This window comes from Pelophylax lessonae, assembly GCF_965119305.1.
Source record: "Pelophylax lessonae genome assembly, chromosome: 9".
Classification (NCBI taxonomy): domain Eukaryota; kingdom Metazoa; phylum Chordata; class Amphibia; order Anura; family Ranidae; genus Pelophylax; species Pelophylax lessonae.
The window spans coordinates 90,657,332-90,677,756 of NC_138776.1; the positions used below are offsets into that span (position 1 = coordinate 90,657,332).

Genomic DNA, 20,425 nt, shown 5'->3' on the forward strand with positions numbered 1-20,425 from the left:
TGATAGGTAGCACTGATAGGCAGCACTGCTGGGCACTGATAGGCGGCACTGATCAGCACTGATGGGCGGCACTGATGGGCACTAATGGGCACTGGTGGGCAATAATGGGCACTGGTGGGTGGCACTGATAGATGGCAATGATGGGCACTGGTGGGCAGCACTGATGGGGAGGGCACTGGCAGGCAGCACTGATGGGGAGGGCACTGGCAGGCTCCCTGAGCCCTGATTGCCATCCCTGGTGGCCATGGTGGGCATCCCTGGCGTCATGGGTGGGCATCCCTGGGTTCATGGGTAGGCATCCCTGGTGGTTCTAGTGGCACCCCCCCCGAGTCTGCACTGGTAATCAATGATCTGATTACCAGTGCAGACCCCCCCGTTGGACGCAGCTGGTCACATGGTAAAGAGCCTACGTCAGTAGGCTCTTTACCGAGTTCGGAGATGTGGTGTGTCAGAGTGACACGCCGCATCCCCGATCGCCGCTCTGCATGCCCCCCGGGGGCGCGCAGAGTGCATTATCCCACCGCCGTCATATGACATCCGGTCAGGATAATGCAACCACTTTCCCACCGTCAATCACCTATAGAGAGGGCGGGAAGTTGTTAAAAGAAAAGGTTTGCTTTACCATCTGTTTTGTGGGTGATGTGGACCAGTCCCACACTGTATAGTGAGGAAAACTGCTGTGTAGTTTAGCGCCGGATGGCAAGGATTTATTTTGCTGTTTTGTTGATTTTTTTCATGTGTGCAAACCTCTGCTAAATAAAGCTGGCAACCCCCCAGACTTTAAAAGAAATTCCCTGCATGCTGGCCTTATTTTCCTGGAAAAGGTGATCCCTGTGAGCTAATCTCCCACAGAAGTTAAAGTGAAACCTTTATTAGCTTATTTAAGTATACAAGCTTTTGGGATAACTTAGATCCCATCTTCAGGCCTTACACAATTGAATAAAGCCTACATTAATCAACAGATAATACGGTTCAGTATTCTACTACTATTATAACTGATTCCAAACCCATAAACAAACAAATAGTACCTACTTATTACTGTTCCTTATTGTCCTGACATATGAAGCATTGTCATATCGCTAATGTTACTTCTGTATATTAGTATTAACTGTAAATAACTAAAAAGTAATGGAAAACTATGTTTATCATTTGCAAAGATAAAAAATAAAGGAAAAAAATAAAACCTCTTTTGGGACATTAGTTTCAAAATTAATGACACATAATACACCTTAAGCTGAATTAAAAAAAACTAAAAATGTATGTAAACCCAAAAAATGATATACGGGTGATGCTCAAATATATGTGAAATAATTCTGCATTTGAGCTGATTTCTGACCCGTACAGAAAAACATATGTCTAGCATATGATGTGAATTGTAAAAACGGCAGACCAAAGAGCTTGAAGGAAATTGTCCATTTTACCATATTTCCAGAAACATCATAATTGTTATCATGTCAAACAAAATATTTTCTCTAAAAGATCTTAGGAACGTCACACATACAAATCATAAGACATAATGATCTACAAGAGAAGCTTTCATTCATTGGAAGTCTGTTACAGTTACAAAATGTGGTTTGGTATAGAACCACCTTTCACTGCAATAACAGCTGCAAGTCTTTTTGGGTATGTCTCTACCAGCTTCCTGGAATCTAGAGAGTGACATTCCAAACCATTTTCCAGGTTTTCTTCTAAGATTGCCCTGTATTTAGCTCCATCCATTTTCCGCATTCCCACAACTTGGTGCTGCCACCACCATGTTTCCCAGTGGGGATGGGGTATTAAGGGGGATGTGCAGTGTTAGTTTTTTTTTTTTTTTACGAGGACTGGAGGACTTGGCATTAGCATGAGACTAACCAAACACACAGAAAAGTATCAAAATATTTTATTTGTACTCATTAACCACTTGCCGACCGCCGCACGACTATCTACGTCGGCGGTCAGCCCCTCACAGGCAAACTAACGTAGGGCTACGTTGCTTGCTTGTGAGGGTCTAGGGAGCGAGCGCGCGCCCCCCGGGGCGCGCTCCCGCTCCCGCGTGGTCACGGACCCCCCCGCGCGTGTGACCAGCGGACCCGATGTCCGCCGGTCACTCGGCGATCGGCGGGGGAGAGGGAGAATGTCAGGCAGCTTGTGTAAACAAACTGCCTGTCATTCTCCTCGCTGCAAAGACACTGATAAAACGGATCTGGTATGTAGATCCGTTGATCAGTGTCCTTACAGCTAGAGCCACAGCCAATCACAGTAGAAACCACGCCCCTAGGGACACACACAGCCCCTCCCTTCCAAATAAAGTTAACCCCTTCACTACCAGTGTATTTTTACAGTAACAGTGCATATATATAGCACTGATTACTGTAGAAATGTCACTGGTAACCCCAAAAGTGTCAAAAATGTCAGTCAAGGGTCCGATCTGTCCGCCGCAATGTCGCAGTACCGCAAAAAAAAATCGCAGATCGCCGCCATTACGCGTTAAAAAAAAAAACAACAAAAATGACAAAAATCTTTCCCTTTGTTAGTAAACGCGATAACTTTTGCGCAAACCAATCAAAATACGCTTTTTGCGATTTTTTTTACCAAACATAGGTAGCATAAAATAAATTGGCCGAAAATTTTTAAAAATTTTGATTTTTACATTTTTTTTGGGGGGAATTTCATATAAAAAAATGTGAAAAATATTGCTATTTTTGCAAAATTGACGCTCTTTTTTTGTTTATAGCGCGTGATCAAAAAATCGCACAGGTGATCAAATACCACCAAAAGAAAGCTCTGTTTGTGGGAAAAAAAGGACGTCAAATTCGTTTAGGTACAGCGTCGCACGACCGCGCAATTGTGCGTTAAATTCACGCAGTGCCGAATCGCAAAATACCCCCTGGTCGGAATGGGGGTAAAATCTTCCGGGGCTTAAGTGGTTAAAACAGGATGTACCGCATAACATCCAAAATACAACCAAATACATAATTCAAATCGTAAAAACAGACATATCGAAAAAGAATGTGATCCCTAAACAGCACCTCCCAATTGTTGCTTTATATTGGGTAACAATCCCCAGAGAAGATGTCTGTGTGTTGGGTCACCTCCGCAGGTTAACACGTTTTACTGTACTGCGTAGCTTCCTCAAGTCCAGTATAGGAGGAAATTACATTCTGAACAGAGTCAATTGGATCCACTAGGTCATCATACTATGTATTTTGCGCGGACATAGGCATTACAGGATATCCCACCTACAGGGGCCATATTACCTCAGTGTTCCAACATCTGTCTGGTAAGTGTATAGTTGCCCCTCAAAGTCATTTAACTATGTCGTTTGGAAAACACTGTTGCTACAATAGCCCAAAATCTGGTAGAGATTTATCCACTCCTATCGTTTCTATCCAGAAAAAGGGGAAAATGATCCCCCAGTCTAAGTGGAACTATACCACATATTACTGAAGGATTCCACCAACTGTGTCTGACCACCACTCACTAAACCTCAGTCCACAGAGAAAAAAGGAACGGTTTAAACTTCTCCACAATTTTATCCCTGACCTGTCTGGTGTGTTCCTTTGCCTTCATGATGCTGTTGATTCACTAAGCTTCTCTAACTTCACAGAACAGCAGTATTTATACTGAGATTAAATTGCACACAGGTGGACTCTATGTACTAATTAGGTGACTTCTGAAGAAAATTTGTTCCACTAGATTTCAGTTGGGGGTATCAGAGTAAAGGGGGCTGAATATAAATGCATGCCACACTATTTAGATATTTATTTGTAACACATTTTAAAAATCATTGATCATTTTCCTTCCACTTTACAATTATGTGCCACTTTGTGTTGGTCAATCACATAAAATCCTATTAAACTACATTTATGTTTTTGGTTGTAACGTGACATAATGTGGAAAATTTCAAGGCACTATAAGAATAACATTTATCCATCTTTCATATGACCATATGCAAATATATACCCGTGTTGAATGTTAGATTGCTCCAGGTATGCCAGGTATTGAAAAGATTGGTACAAAATACCCTAACCATAACGATGATCCTAATACATGCCTCTTGTATGATCACCCATAGTGTGTCCATATCTAAGCTGTTACCATATCAGTGTTTTTCTTTGTTTTTATGGCCATTCCAGGATTTAAAAAAACAAAAAAAAATAAAAAACAGCACAACTATTTTTACAAATTCCAGTGCAGTTGGGAAAAGGAAGTGACTGACTATGTATTTTCGATTCTCCAGAATGACTGTAAGCAGTAAAGCAGTATAACCTCCAAGTTGTCAAAGGGGGACTGGATTTCCCAGAAAAATTGCATTCTCAACTGGCCAAAGGAAAGATAAAATGACTGAGGCTGCCCATATAGCCTGCTTACTTTTTGACTTCACTAGAACATGTAGAGAATAATATATACTAATATTATGTGTCAAGTCAACAGGCTTTGAGCTTGTGATGATGGCTTTGGTTTGATGTCAGGATTTGTATTTGTATAGACTTACTGCATTAGAAATGCAAAATCCATATGACACTGCTATCATTCCTTCTCCTCTCCCTGGCTGCAAGTGAAGTGTGTAAGGAGCAGCTTCACAGTTACAGAGAAAGGGAGATAGCCAGATGACAAAGGCACTTGACAGAATTGCATTTGCAGCCACAGCCATGGCTAGGTGAGGGCCAGTCCACTGCTCAGAATACAGGCCACTGTGATTAGCTGCAGTGCTGCCTAGAAAAGAAAAAGCCCACCCAGGGAACTGTAAAGGACTGCTAGGAGCTGCCTAGAACTAGGGGGGATGTAGTCCCCAGTAGACATCCTCTATTAAGAAAAGTAGCTTATGGAGCTACAAGTCTCTGGAACAATGGTGTGCTACAGAAAGGGGGTAAAGTAAGGAGAAGCCAGGGCTCAGGGCAGTCTCACTTTGAAAGTGAGAGGTGACTATTGGAGTGGGCTGCTGACTTGGAGACACTGCCTGTTGTGAGAGTTAGCTGCAGTGTTGGTGAAAAACTGTAGACTGGACGAAAGGAGGTTCCACAGGAGATCATCATTACAGAGTCAAGAGATACTGTCAATGACACCTATTCTGGAGGCCAAAAAGCAGGAGAAGGCTTCGTAATAGACTACATAGTGGTGAGAGCCCACTGCCCATAACCTCAATTCCCTCCTCCTAAAGGGACATCACCACCCTAACATGGGACATAATTTGGGGATTTACTCTATATCCCCTAGATTTAGTGTTTAGGTACAGAAATACGTGATCTTCTCATTGTTGATTGTATTGTACAAATTTGTCTGTTTATTATGTATTGCTGTTGCTATTCTCTTGTCCTGACTTGTTGGATTTATATCCAAAATAAACCCCCCTGGTCATTGCTCAGAGGGTTATTGTCATCTGGCATCAGGGGACCCATACATCAGCAGACCCATCAGAGGTAAGCTGTACATATAATATTTAATAATATTTGAAAACTTCTATTTTCTCTGCATCAATGTAGGAATAGCCAGAAAAGGGAGAAAATGAAAAAGCAGAAAACATCTTGAAGAGAACTGTAAATATATTGTATTAGTCCAAGCAAGGTGAACCTTCAAAATTGCTTAAGTTCCCATGTTGAAACTATAGTTAATTAATTGTCCAAGAAGAATTTAATTGGACTATTCAGTTATTATCTGTTAAATCCTGCTCACTTCATGGCTTAGAATTCCTCTCTCTGTAGGCAGCTAGTATACTCAGCTCAGCAGGTCAGCTGAAAAATTAAACCATACCTACTGTAATTGTTTTTACCTTCCACAAGGCTGGCCAGGATATAGGCACTTGTTGAAACAGACAGGAAAACACAAAGATGTTTTGGGTGTAATTCGAACAATATCAAGCTGACAATTTGATACAGAAATGAACCAAACATGTGGGGGTTGTAGATGTCAATTAGAGTTAAGTGGATCGATTTGTTTAAGCTCAGATCTGGCCTACATTGAGACTTCGAGGACTCTGGAAATCCAAGAATCAAACTGTGAACCCAGGTGCTCATCAGTCAAGTCACTTAAACTTTCTCTTACAGCTTTCCTGGTGTTCGCTTCCACCTTCCCCACAGTGTTTTTTGAAGCTGATAGCGTGATAGCGGCCTCATTTCCATTAATCACATCACTGGTTCATTAAATTGGGCTGCAACTGCATTTTAGCTCATCAAAAACGAAGCAGAGAAAACAGGAGATTCTTGTTGACTTTCTCATTGCAGGTTAGGAAATTAAAGTAAGAATATGACTGATTTAACAAATTGTGTGTTACAGGATCCCTTTATCCTTTCACCTAATGGTAATTTAGTCAGCTTTCCAAAAGCCTGCCTCAACTGTCTTCCCAGCTTTCCAAAAGCCTGCCTCAAATGTCTTCGAGTGTAGGGTTATCCCCACAGGGGCCACTAGGTTTGTTGGGTCTTTTGTTGTATGCCTTGGCTTTTGAAGGCACTCAGGCTCCACCAACACTCCTAGTTATGAGTTACACACACCTGTGTAGCTTAAGCATTACTATTCTACAGCTATATGGTAGTACACAGAAAATAGACCATGAGCAACTTGAGAAATAAGAAGATGAATGTATGATTGAATGATAAGCAAATGCAATGCATAAAGCAAATAAATAGGACAACATAATATGATAGCCTCACTTACAGCCATCGCCTTACACCACCATAAGGCTAATCCCCATTACACTAGTCCACACAGTACCAATAATAATAACATTAACCCTAAGAGCAGTAATGGGGTACAAGAAACCTCACTGTAATTCTTAACAATAGCTACTCAAGCAATGTTCCTGGATGCACTCTGCACATACAGCCCCAATGGCGGGTGGGTGCATGCGTTACTGGCAAAGGGTACCCCTTGTGGTGTCTAAAGTATCTGGCACATAATTGTTAAGGTTATCTGGCTGTCCTTGAGGCAAGGTAAAATATACACACCACTTCAGGCTGGCCCACTATGTGTCAGCCCCTCCACTATAGGGTCAGATGCAGGTCCACTCTAAAAACGCCAGTGATCCAGGAAGAATAAAGCAGTTGACCACACTCCAATGAATAGGGAAATTCATCAAGATTTATTGTGTATATTCCATATCACAAATAGATAGGGAACAGCAGCTAAAGTGTTTTTTGTAATCTGAATTTAATCATAACCAATGATTTAAAAAAATGAAACAAAAAACTGCGCTTGGGTCTATTAAATAAAAAACAGCTGCTGCACATATGCTGGATAAAACATAAAAACAGTATAAAATGGAAAAGCAGCGCTATATAAAAAGTCCAGGTATAGGTAGGGTCCAGCTGATTGGTCTCCTTGAAATGCCACCAGAGAGAGAGAGAGAGCAACCCCAATCACACTGCCGCTTACCGAGATTGTCATCTAATTTATTGGTCAAAGATGACGTTTCTTTGTTTTGCTTCCGGTGTGGTGTGACGCTTCCGCCGGAAGTGACATACCGCTTGTCTCAACTATATAATGAGTATGGTGGCACCCACTGACCACGCCACGGAAGAAGTCTAACATTGGATGAAACGCCGCGTCGGGCGGGACCTGTGACGCGGGATGTCACTACGGAGTGAAGCAGCGGTCATCTCGTTGGTGGTCAAACATTTCTGGCAGATAAGCTCTTTTTACTCCTATTACCTGTAAGCATTTATTTGGCATAAGGAAATTAAATGGTGGTTCATTAGGTGCTGCACTATGGTTTTCTTTTTTTCTGGTATAAATAAGTGATTAGTCTGCCTTGTACCATCTGTATGGAGTCGCGCCTAATTGGCTTGATCCTGGAATCACTGAGGATTTCTGAAGGAGCAGTTTGATGGAACCTTTGAGCCTTCTTTTATTAGTGGGACGGTAAGCGGCAGTGTGATTGGGGTTGCTCTCTCTCTCTGGTGGTGGTGGCACTTCAAGGAGACCAATCAGCTGGACCCTACCTATACCTGGACTTTTTATATAACGCTGCTTTTCCATTTTATCATAACCAATGATTGGCTATGTGCGGATTGCATGAAACTCGTTAACTGCTGTTCCCTATCTGTTGTGAATATAAACCTTGTTGGATTTCCTATTCATTGGAGTGCAGTCAAACTCTTGTTTTTCCCTTCTGTGATGTAGTGCATATGTAGTGGTCTCTTTGCTGTTCACAAAAGATGGCTAATGGGCTGTAAGGTAAGCATCTGTCCCAACTGCATTATCTGTGGGTGGTAAGGGAATAAACTCTATAGCTCCGCTCACCAATCCAGGCATGCAACAGGTCTGGTCAGTCAGCCCAGTATTCTCAATACTTATGACTGGCTCCTCACAATCAGATACTTTTGATAGGGTCTTTTCTGACGTGGGTGCACACAACAACCAGTCTCCCCAGCTCGGGTTCCAAGGTGCAGCAACTCTCTCTGTGGCTCAGTCTCTCGCTCTGATCCTCTCAGGCTCTGTCCTTGGTAAAAGCAAATACAGGATAGGTCCGCTGACACTGGTTTCCCCACACCGTGTGCCTGGTGTCCTTTGCAGACCATAGCAACATGTCTGCACTCATTGGCTCCCCACGCTGTTCTCCCCCGAGCTCTGGTAATTTGCCCAGGAAAACGCTGTATCTCTCTAACTCTGTATACTGGGAATTGTGGGTTTGTAGTTCTGCAGCCATTAGCCTCCATTCACTTGTATTGAGCAGCCCTTTTTTAAGTACTACATATCCCATCCTTAGCAGCTGTTTCACACTTGCCCCTGATTGGATTTAATCCACCATTGCTAGATGAGAAGGGGAGCGGGGGGTCACCACAAAGAGCTGTTCTGTTTCACTATGCAGTGGCAGAAGGACAGAGGCTGGCTGAAGCACACATAGCCTGGTGTGCCTCTTGAACGGCAACAAAAGGGAAGAGGAATGAGTGGGAAGTGGACACACACACAGAGCGGGGGGACTCACGGCTACACATGACTCACGGCAAACACATGAGGCTGTGTGTTTGCTGTGATCATATCATATCAACACTCCCCATTTTCCATCGCTGTTGCATTTTTTCTCGTGACGGTAGCTAAGGCACAAAGCTAAGATTTCCTAGTGGTGTTAATGCAGTGCTCCATCTGGTCCACAAATCCAGCCCAATCTATGCTCTTCTTGACCGGCAGTCTGGGTCTGGGCTTGCATCCCTTTTCTGTCCTTTGCAGCACCAACTATCTTCATGTATATTAACTACTTCACCTTGATGGTCTCCCGAAGGAGCTAAACCTGCAAAACGCTTTGAGACTCATCATCTCTTGTACCACTATCTGTAACATCAAGTTATATTTTTCATATATTATAATTAGCTGTATGATATTGGGATATTTGTATGGTGGGCAAGATACTCAAGGTGATTTTATGATGACTGGTGCACTGATTCATGAGCAGGATTTGGAGCTTTATTGATTTTAAAATATTCTGTGTGAAATACCGGATAAGCAACTTTAATCTGGTTGATTGAATTTTACTCATAAGGCTGTCAGCACCTGTAAAGTCCCATATTTTCTCTTTTCCTTTCTGGGTATGAATTGGAATTTTAGGATGTGGTGCAATTTACATTGATCTTCTGGCACTTAGCTCCCTTCGAGCTCTTGCACACCCAAGAGTCCACAGCAAGGTCTTTACTCACAATGTCCCAGGAGCTGTCTGTCACCCAACATCCACAGGTAGTTCTTCAGTGAGGCAGACAAATGATCTTTCTCCATATCAGGGCTTCAGGACAGTGCCTTTCAACAAACATAATCCTTTAGCAATCTTCTCCAGGCCCTCAGCCCAGCACCTGCTGAGGCCCAGACTGCAATTTCTTGTCTCACTGGCTATCTCCCAGGTGCACAGGTGCAGCATTCCCAGGAGAATTGGAACCCTCCCTGAAGAGGAAAGAACACTCTCAAAAGACCTCCCAAACATTTATCACCTTCCCATCCATCTTCTGGATACCTCCTTCCAGGGATTGACTGGGGCATGATAGATATTCATACTAGTCATTTCACTCTCCCTGAGCTATATTCTGAAAGTTTCTTCCAGAAACAGGTAGGAGAAATCAAATACCCAGCTAGTAAACTCTGACCAGACAAAAACAATAGATTACTGCTCCACTCCACTTCACTGCAGTGAAGCCAAAAACTAAATTTAGCCTACAGTACCTAGAGGAGGGTGTTACATATATATGTATTATCTTTTGGAAAATAAGAATATCATTTAGTGTCACTTAACATTTTAATGTGGCTCCTATTCCCTTCATGGTGCAGAAAAAAGGCAGTTATGGAGAAAAGAGCAGCTAAAGGGAGTCTACAGGCAAAACTTATGACCCATTCTTTGTCCTCTGCTTTCCTTTTTCGGGGGAACAACTTCCATAGGTCAGGTCCTTTTTAAACCCATTGCCTCTCCCCTAAACACAGCAGTGGGTCTCATGAGAACCTCAAGCAATAATGTTTTCATAACCCTCTTAAAAGCAATATAATCTGAACTACAATCAAGTTCTGAACCCACCTAAAGAAAGCTTCTTATTTTATTTATCAGACCTCCTAAAATGCTTTTAATGGCCATAACAACCAATAATTCCAGTTTTAAATTTTTAAAAAATGTGATTGACTGTTATGTGGAACAAAAACTGTTCTATCTTCATTTTGATAAATAGAAGTAGGTGCAATTCACTAAGCTATAATAGTTTTAATCTGCCATAATGGAGTTATAATAAAGTTATTCTCAGCAACAAGAACTGAACATAACCTTCATATAACCAAAAATAATGATGGGTATACAAAATAACACCAGCAATATAGGTTAGTGCAGTGTTTCTCAACCAGGGTGCCGTGGCGAGTCTCCAAGGGTGCCACACAACAACATGACCCATAAATTCCCCAACTTGTGCAGCTATCTGGTGAAACATTCTGCTCGCCACTTGGCTAAGCCTGTCTGTATTACAGTGATGCTGGCCCACTGTCTCCAGCTTGCTTCCCGTTGCCACAGACACTCTGCTTTCTGGGATGTGCTCTAGTGGGTCCCAGGATATGCGCTCTTTTGTACGAGAAGCTGGAGATCTGAATGCAAGTGTGTGAGGGGAGGTGGAGAAACACAGTACACAGGGAGGAGGCTGTTCAAGGGGTTGCATATGAGCTCCTCTGAGCTCTGAGGTACAGCAATTCATGTGTTTCCTACCAATCACCATGCCTGCGATTAAACCTATTTTGCTAGGACCTAGCAGGATAGGTTTAATTGCTGGCATGGTGATTCATATTATTTCCTGTAATATGTATTTATAGTGTAGCAGGTTTTTCAGGCATTGGGTCTGATGTGGGTCTGCCATGGTTACCGGTGACACCTTCAGCCCATTTAAGCTGAATAACCCAATGTGAGATTGGAGACAATTTAGCATAGTATTATATATTTAGCGTAGTAGCATTGTTACTAGTAGAAATAACAATGAAAAAATTGTTACTGTTGTAGTAATGCTTCTAGATAAGCCTTTAAAAAGGGAGCACAGCATATAATAATGATATTAGTAGTAGTGTTAGAAGTATTAGATTAGGATAGGATTGAACACAAAATTCTAACCAAGATGATATATATATATATATATATTGTGACAGGAAGTCAGGTAAATCTGGGAATGTAGTCACTGAGAGGAGACACATTCCCACCTGCTTTGAAAAGTTCACTGATACTATAGGGTGTTGGCTGCAAAAAGAGCCAGCAGGAAGTTGAAAACCATTCAGCTGTTCAGAATGAGGAGATCAAGGCCTCTATAATTTGTCCAGAGAAAATCTATTGAGTGCTGCCTCCTGTCGCCGTGTGGGCTGGGAGAGGAAGGCAGACATACGTGTACCTCCCGACGCCGTGTGGGCATGGGAGAAGGACTGCTGCCTCCTGTCGCCGTGTGGGCTGGGAGAGGGGGACAGTCGGATGTGTGCCTCCCGACAAGCTGGTGAGCATGGGAGAAGACCCCCTACAGCGATGTGAAGCTAAGGAGGGTAACCACGAGTGAAGACGTCTCAAAGGTGAGAAGACAAAGTGTTCCATGTGAAGAGTGTGAAGAGTAAAGGGACCTGTTAAATGAACTGTGTTCAATGTGAAGAATCTGAAGAGTAAAGGATCCTGTTATAAATGAACATGTGCTGTGTGAAAGAAAACAAAGGGACATGTTCAATGGACAATGTTTGTGCTGTGTGAAAAGCAAACAAATGGACATTTGAGTGTCTGCTGTAGGATCAGCAGTGTCGGCCCAACAGTAGGTTGGAAAGACTTCTTAGGTAGGTTCCAGCGTGAGAAGGTAGCCGCCCACAGAGGCAAGGATTTATTTTGTCTTTTATTTTATTTTGGCTGTTTTGACGCTTGCAATTATGTGAAGTAAATTGCATGAATAAATCAGTCTTGTTTTCAACCTCTGCTCGGCTATCTCTCTGTGAAAACGCACCCCCAAAGGGGTCACCCATACGCCTACCACCGAGCTAATCCCTTACATATGGTGGAGGTATGCAGTGGGCAGAAGCAGCAAGATCCCTGCAAGGAAGTGCAAATGTTTGATGAACTTTATCTGGTGCATGAGATTGCACAATCTAGGTGTGCAGGAGAGAAGATCCTGACAGAAAATAAAAAAGGGTTTTAAAGAGACAGCGGTCTCAAAATTATTTGATGAACTTTGTTGTGTCTGGTGCAAGTGACTGCACAAACTGTGTGCGCAGGAAAAGAGATCTTGCAAGAGAGAGAAAAACTACATGTGTTAAAGAGACAGTGGTCTGAAAATTTTTTTGCTGGACTGTGAAAAATTTGTTTGTGGAGTTATTGAAGATGGGGCGTTCAAAACGCCTGAAGAATGCAAAGATAGATGAAATGAGAGACCGAATTCTATGGATGGAGGGGATGCTACCATTTGAACCAGCCCCATCCATGCCTGAACGGAATCGGCTAAAGAGAAAAGTTGTTGTCCCTAGCAACACTGGGGCAAATGAAACTGCTTTGGAGACGCAGGGTTCTCAGATGAAAAGTAAACCCAAAATGGGGGAGATGCTGAAACAATGGAGCTTTGCAGCTCAACAAAAGGATCACCAAGAGAGCATGGCAGGCTGGAAACAGAGACGCCAGCAGCCAATGGAGGCCATCGGTTTGGAGGAAACCGAGTATGTGTGCAGGGCTGAGTTGGATGCCTTGCAACGGAAAATGGAAGAAAAGGAACAAGCCTTGGAATTGCTTAAAATGGAGCATAGAAACTTGCAGGAAATGAATGAACTACTCAAGTCTCATGTGTTACAGTGGGAAGAATCCACTGCTCTTCTTTTGGTCGAGTTGCAAAAATGTCAAGACACTATAAAGGAGAAAGATACCATCCTCATGGAAAAGGAAATTGAAATTCAGACTTTGCAGAAGCAAAGTATGTGTGAAATGTTGGAGTTGCGTAATCAGCTGGAAAAAAGTCTTCAGTGTTTGGAAGTTACAAAAATAGACCTGCAGGAGTCGCAGGAACAGAATGTCGCTCTGAAAACGACATTGTCTCTCAGCGACAACGAGAAAAGTGAAAGAGAGGCTAAATTACTGAGTACTGTGTATGAGCTCACCACTTTGAGCAATGTGGTAGATGAATTACGTGCAGACTGTGAAAGTTGGAAAGGTGAAGCCCAACGTTTCCAGCAGCAGTTAAAGGAGAAAGAAGCCTGTGTGGCAGAATTACAGTCTCATTCCCAGAAACTAGCCAATGAGGTGAAGGCTCTTATGCAGGGAAAAGGAGATTGTGAACATAAGAGGGAAAAAGTAGAGGCACGGCTTCTGGAATCGCAAGTCAAGGTGTCAGAAGGTGACCGATTGTGTGCTAAGCTGTTAGAGAAGGCAAACCGACTGCAGGTTGAGTTGGACAATGTTACAAATCAGCTTTCTCAAGCAGACAGCAAATCTAGAGAAATTGCGGAAGATTTTTCTATCTTGGAATCGCAGCTGCAAGACACGCAGGAACTCTTACAGGAAGAGAGGTGTCAAAGGCTGAGTTTTAGCACAAAGCTCAAACAAATGGAAGATGAGAAAAATGGCTTCCTGGAACAATTAAAAGAGGAGGCGGAAGAAAAGAAAAACCTATCAGAGCAAGTCGCAACATTGCAAGCTCAGATAGCGGATATGAAAAAACGCATGGAAGAAAGCGTTGGTTCATTACAGTGTGTTGAAGATGTGAAAAAGAAGTTTGATCAGATGCTTGGTGAAGAGAAGACTGTGTCTGCAAAATATGCAGAAGAACGCGCACGTGAAGAAACGGAGGTGCGTGATAACGAGAGCAAAGCCCTGTTCTTGGCTCGCTCTTTGGAGGAAGCTCTAGAGTGTAATGTTAAACTAGAAAGAGTTAACAAACAGCTGTGTACAGAGATGGAAGATTTGGTCCGCTCCAAGGATGATGTTGTGAAAAGCGTTCAGGAGCTAGAAAAGTCTAAGCGAGCCTTAGAACAGCAAGTAGAAGAGATGAAGATTCCGTTGCAGGAACTGGAAGAGGAATTCCAGGCAACAGAGGATCTGTCCCAAAGAGGGGATAGTGTGCCTGATGCAGTTTTTAAAAGGATCAGTGTTTTGGGGTCTGTCCTGAGTGAGCCTCAGAAATGTGATGACACGTGGCTTGAATCACCCCTTTGGAATAAACCGTTCCTTCAAAAACTTCAAGCATTCGAAAATGTATCATTAGAGCTTCAGCAAACAAAAGAGTTGTGTAAGAAATGTGATGATTTCTCAGTTCAGGCTGAAAACCTAGTGGAGAAAACTAAAGCGGAGAAAACTAAAGCAAGTGATATAAATCTGGGAGAAAAAAGCAAACGCCACCTAGTGGAGAAAACTAAGGCTGTTGGTGAAAACGTGAAGCAAATGAATAAGTGCCTTTCAGGGAGTGTTTCCAAAATGGAACTGGTAAAGACGGGTGGCAGAAGTTTGATCGTGATCTTGAGATGCATTCCATGTGGAATTCAGATAGAGAAAAGGAACTAGGTGACTTTGAGCGGTCAAATAGTTCAGCAGAAAGTGCATTGAAGAAACCTGTAAAAGAATGTGTTGCAGTTCCATGCTTCTTCACTGATGCAGAGAGGAGGTCTATAATGGATACCACCCAGATCGCTGGGTTCAACTGTGTTGTTGCCTTTGACCCATATGATGATGGAAGGAAAGTTGATAAAGTACAGACAGTTCTTGGAACAAAGCTAAGTGAAGCAGAGGTTCTCAAAGTGTTGTGGAAATCATTTGTTGATTGCAGAGAGAGGCGTCTTAAGAATGTTGAAGACTTTAAGACTAGCAAAATTGAGTTACCTATGGATCACGGTCCTCCATGGTGGATTGGACAGACGGTTATGAGGGACAAGCTGTCTGACATTTATGAGAAAGCTGTCAATGAAGATGACAGAAACGAGAAAGAGCAAAATTATGCCAAAAATGCAGTTGAAGAATGTGTATATGAGATGAGAGACAAACTGTGTGGCATTTATGAGAAATCTGTCAGTGAAGATGACAGAAACAGTTTCATCCGGAAGCTTGAGGATAATAGGAGGCTTATCAGTGAGTCAGCAGTGCCTGACACATGCGTGCCTGGAAATATGTGTCCCAACCCTAGGGTTGAAACAAGAGGGGGGGGTATGTGACAGGAAGTCAGGTAAATCTGGGAATGTAGTCACTGAGAGGAGACACATTCCCACCTGCTTTGAAAAGTTCACTGATACTATAGGGTGTTGGCTGCAAAAAGAGCCAGCAGGAAGTTGAAAACCATTCAGCTGTTCAGAATGAGGAGATCAAGGCCTCTATAATTTGTCCAGAGAAAATCTATTGAGTGCTGCCTCCTGTCGCCGTGTGGGCTGGGAGAGGAAGGCAGACATACGTGTACCTCCCGACGCCGTGTGGGCATGGGAGAAGGACTGCTGCCTCCTGTCGCCGTGTGGGCTGGGAGAGGGGGACAGTCGGATGTGTGCCTCCCGACAAGCTGGTGAGCATGGGAGAAGACCCCCTACAGCGATGTGATGCTAAGGAGGGTAACCACGAGTGAAGACGTCTCAAAGGTGAGAAGACAAAGTGTTCCATGTGAAGAGTGTGAAGAGTAAAGGGACCTGTTAAATGAACTGTGTTCAATGTGAAGAATCTGAAGAGTAAAGGATCCTGTTATAAATGAACATGTGCTGTGTGAAAGAAAACAAAGGGACATGTTCAATGGACAATGTTTGTGCTGTGTGAAAAGCAAACAAATGGACATTTGAGTGTCTGCTGTAGGATCAGCAGTGTCGGCCCAACAGTAGGTTGGAAAGACTTCTTAGGTAGGTTCCAGCGTGAGAAGGTAGCCGCCCACAGAGGCAAGGATTTATTTTGTCTTTTATTTTATTTTGGCTGTTTTGACGCTTGCAATTATGTGAAGTAAATTGCATGAATAAATCAGTCTTGTTTTCAACCTCTGCTCGGCTATCTCTCTGTGAAAACGCACCCCCAAAGGGGTCACCCATACGCCTACCACCGAGCTAATCCCTTACAATATATATACAGCTGCAAGAAAAAGTATGTAAACCCTTTGGAATGATATGGATTTCTGCACTAATTGGTCATAAAATGTGATCTGATCATCATCTAAGTCACAACAATAGATAATCACAGTCTGCTTAAACTAATAAAACACAAAGAATGACATGTTGCCATGTTTTTATTGAAAACACCATGTAAACATTCACAGTGCAGGTGGAAAAAATATGTGAACCCCTAGACTAATGACATCTCCAAGAGCTAATTGGAGTGAGATGTCAGCCAACTGGAGTCCAATCAATGAGATGAGATTGGAGGTGTTGGTTACAGCTGCCCTGCCCTATAAAAAACACACACCAGTTCTAGGTTTGCTTTTCACAAGAAGCATTGCCTGATGTGAATGATGCCTCGCACAAAAGAGCTCTCAGAAGACCTACGATTAAGACTTGTTGTCTTGCATAAAGCTGGAAAGGGTTATAAAAGCATCTCCAAAAGCCTTGCTGATCATCAGTCCACGGTAAGATACATTGTCTATAAATGGAGAAAATTCAGCACTGCTGCTGCTCTCCCTAGGAGTGGCCATCATGTAAAGATGACTGCAAGAGCACAGTGCAGACTGCTCAATGAGGTGAAGAAGAATCCTAGAGTGTCAGCTAAAGACTTACAAAAGTCAATGGCAAATGTTAACATCCCTGTTAGCGAATCTACAATACGTAAAACATTAAAAAAGAATGGATTTCATGGGAGGATACCACAGAGGAAGCCACTGCTGTCCAAACAAAACATTGCTGCACGTTTAAAGTTTGCACAAGAGCACCTGGATGTTCCACAGCAGTACTGGCAAAATATTCTGTGGACAGATGAAACCAAAGTTGAGTTGTTTGGAAGAAACACACAACACTATGTGTGGCGAAAAAAGGCACAGCACACCAACATCAAAACCTCATCCTAACTTTGAAGTATGGTGGTGGGGGCATCATGGTTTAGGGTTGCTTTGCTGTATGAGGGCCTGGAGGGATTGCTATCATCGAAGGAAAAATGAATTCCCAAGTTTGTCAAGACATTTTTCATGAGAACTTGAGGCCATCTGTCTACCAGCTGAAGCTCAACAGAAGATGGGTGTTGCAACAGGACAATGACCCAAAGCATAGAAGTAAATCAACAACAGAATGGCTTAAATAGAATAAAATACGCCTTCTGAAGTGGCCCAGTCAGAGTCCTGACCTCAACCCGATTCAGATGCTGTGGCGTGACCTCAAGAAAGCAATTCACACCAGACATCCCAAGAATATTGCTGCTGATGATGATGATGATCAGATCACATTTTATGACCAATTTGTGCAGAAATCCATATCATTCCAAAGGGTTCACATACTTTTTCTTGCAGCTGTATATATAGGACATTATGAGGGAGGTTCAGAACCTCGGTTAGGCTTTTCCTGCTGTTTCAGGGCTGTCAGAGAGATGTTCTCTTGCTTTCTATACAGTCACCGAGACAGGAAGTGAGCAAAATTGCTCCCAAGAGGGTCACCCATACGTAAAACCATTTTTAAAATGTATAGAAAGTAAGCGTTTTGACTTTTGCCAAGTTTTATTATGGTTTGTGTTCCCACTGAGGGGACACCCTCAGTTCCTGTGTAGTCACCAGAATAGGAAGTGAGGTGAAGTTTTCCTCAAAGAGATTTGAATCCTTCTCTATACTAACCAAAATTGAACAAGAAGATGTCTTGGCAAGAGTTGGGCTTTCAATTTAAATTACTGTATTACTAGTGTTGCTTGGTAAAAGTTATTTAACTACTTCCCTACCTGGGCCAATTCTCAAATACAAGTAAAAATCTAAATTTTTGTGCTAAAAAATTACTTAGAACCCCCAAACATTTTAATATATATATATATACACACAGTGGTGATCGAACGTTTGGGCACCCCAGATATAAATTTGTATTAATGTGCATAAAGAAGCCAGGGAAAGATGGAAAAATCTCCAAAAGGCATCAAATTACAGATTAGACATTCTTATAATATGTCAACAAAAGTTAGATTTTATTTCCATCATTTACACTTTCAAAATTACAGAAAACAAAAAAATGGCGTCTGCAAAAGTTTGGGCACCTTGCAGTGTTAATATCTTGTACTGCCCCCTTTGGCAAGTATCACAGCTTGTAAACACTTTTTGTAGCCAGTGAAGAGTCTTTCAATTCTTGTTTGAGGTATCTTTGCCCATTCTTCCTTACAAAATTCTTCCAGTTCTTTGAGATTTATGGGCTGTCTGTCACACACTGCTCTTTTAAGGTCTATCCATAGATTTTCAATTATGTTGAGGTCAGGAGATTGTGACGGCCATGGCAAAACCTTCAGTTTACGCCTCTTGATGTAATCCCCCATGGATTTAGAGGTGTGTTTAGGATCATTATCCATTTGTAGAAGCCATCCTCTCTTTAACTTCAGCTTTTTCACAGATGGCATCAAGTTACCATCCAAAATTTGCTGAAATTTTATTGAATCCCTTTTTCCTTCTACTCGTGAGATGTTCCCTGTGCCACTGGCTGCAATACAACCCAAAAGCATGATTGATCCACCCCATGCTTAACAGTTGGACAGAGGTTCTTTTCATTGAATTCTGTGCCCCTTCTTCTCAAAACGTACCTTTGCTCATTCTGGCCAAAAAGTTTGATTTTAACCTCATCGGTCCACAGAACTTGTTTCCAAAATGCATCAGGCTTGTCTATATGTTCATTTGCAAAGTTCAAACGCTGATTTTTGTGGTGAGGACGTAGAAGAGGTTTTCTTCGGATGACTCTTCCATGAAGACCATATTTGTACAAGTATCTCTTTATAGTGGAATAGTGTACCACAACTCCAGTGTCTGCCAGATCTTTCTGGAGGGATCGTGCAGTCAAACGTGGGTTTTGAATTGTTTTTCTCACAATCCTGCAAACTGTCTGATATTTTTCTTGGTCTTACAGATCTTGCTTTAACTTCCACTTTTCCTGATGACTGCCATTTCTTAATTACATTCCGAACAGAGGATATTGACATCTGAAAACTCTTTGCTATCTTCTTATAGCCTTCTCCAGCTTTGTGAGCGTCAACTATTTTCAGTTTCAGTTTTCTAGACAACTGCTTAGAAGATTCTCATGGTGTTGATTGTTGGGGCAAGGTCAGATGAGTCTGGGCATTTAAAACCTTTGAGATTGACATCACCTGGTCTTCCCAGACGATGATTGAGAACAATCCATGACACTGGCAGGTCTCAGCCTTGAAAAGGGGGCAGGCATGCTATAAATTCTGCAGGGTGCCCAAACTTTTGCAGACACAATTTTTTTGTTTTCTGTAATTTTGAAAGTGTCAATGATGGAAATAAAATATAACTTTTGTTGACCTATTATAAGAATTTTTTCTTTTTAGCAGAGCCCTATAGAATAAAATGATGGCTGTTGCAACTTTTTATGTCACACAGTATTTGCATATTTGTGCAGCGATTTTTTTATTGCATTTTTTTTGGGGGAAAAATACACTTTAATGAATTTGATTGCACACAAACACAATTTAATACCCCATTGTTTGGTAAAATGTAAAACAATGATGTTACGCTGAGTAAATGGATACCTAACATGCCATGCTTTAAAATTGCGTACGCCCATTAAATGGCGCCAAACTAAAATACCTAAAATTCTCCATAAGTGTCATTTTAAACGCCTTTACAGGTTACAGTTACACAGGAGGTCTGGCATTAGAATTATTGCTCTAACGTTTGCGACGATACCTTACAAGTGTGGTGCAATGACCTTGTACATATGTGCGCAGGACTTACAGTACATATGCGTTCACATTTTTTTTTTTTATTATTTATTTGATCTAAAAAAATGTTTTTCACAGTCTTTTTTATTTGTTTTGTAATCATTTTTTTGCAGTCCCAAGGGATGAACAACATCCTTTGGGACAGCAATTCCAGGCATCTCTTTATGGAGAGATCTGGGGTCTATTAGACAC

At 42.1% G+C, this 20,425-nt stretch overlaps 1 protein-coding gene across 1 annotated transcript in view; it reads right to left on the reverse strand.

Annotated features, from left to right (window-relative positions):
* ADGRA1 (adhesion G protein-coupled receptor A1) overlaps positions 1 to 20,425 on the reverse strand; it is a 1,278,841-nt gene that overhangs the window by 451,458 nt on the left and 806,958 nt on the right. The gene's annotated exons all lie outside the window — the stretch shown is intronic.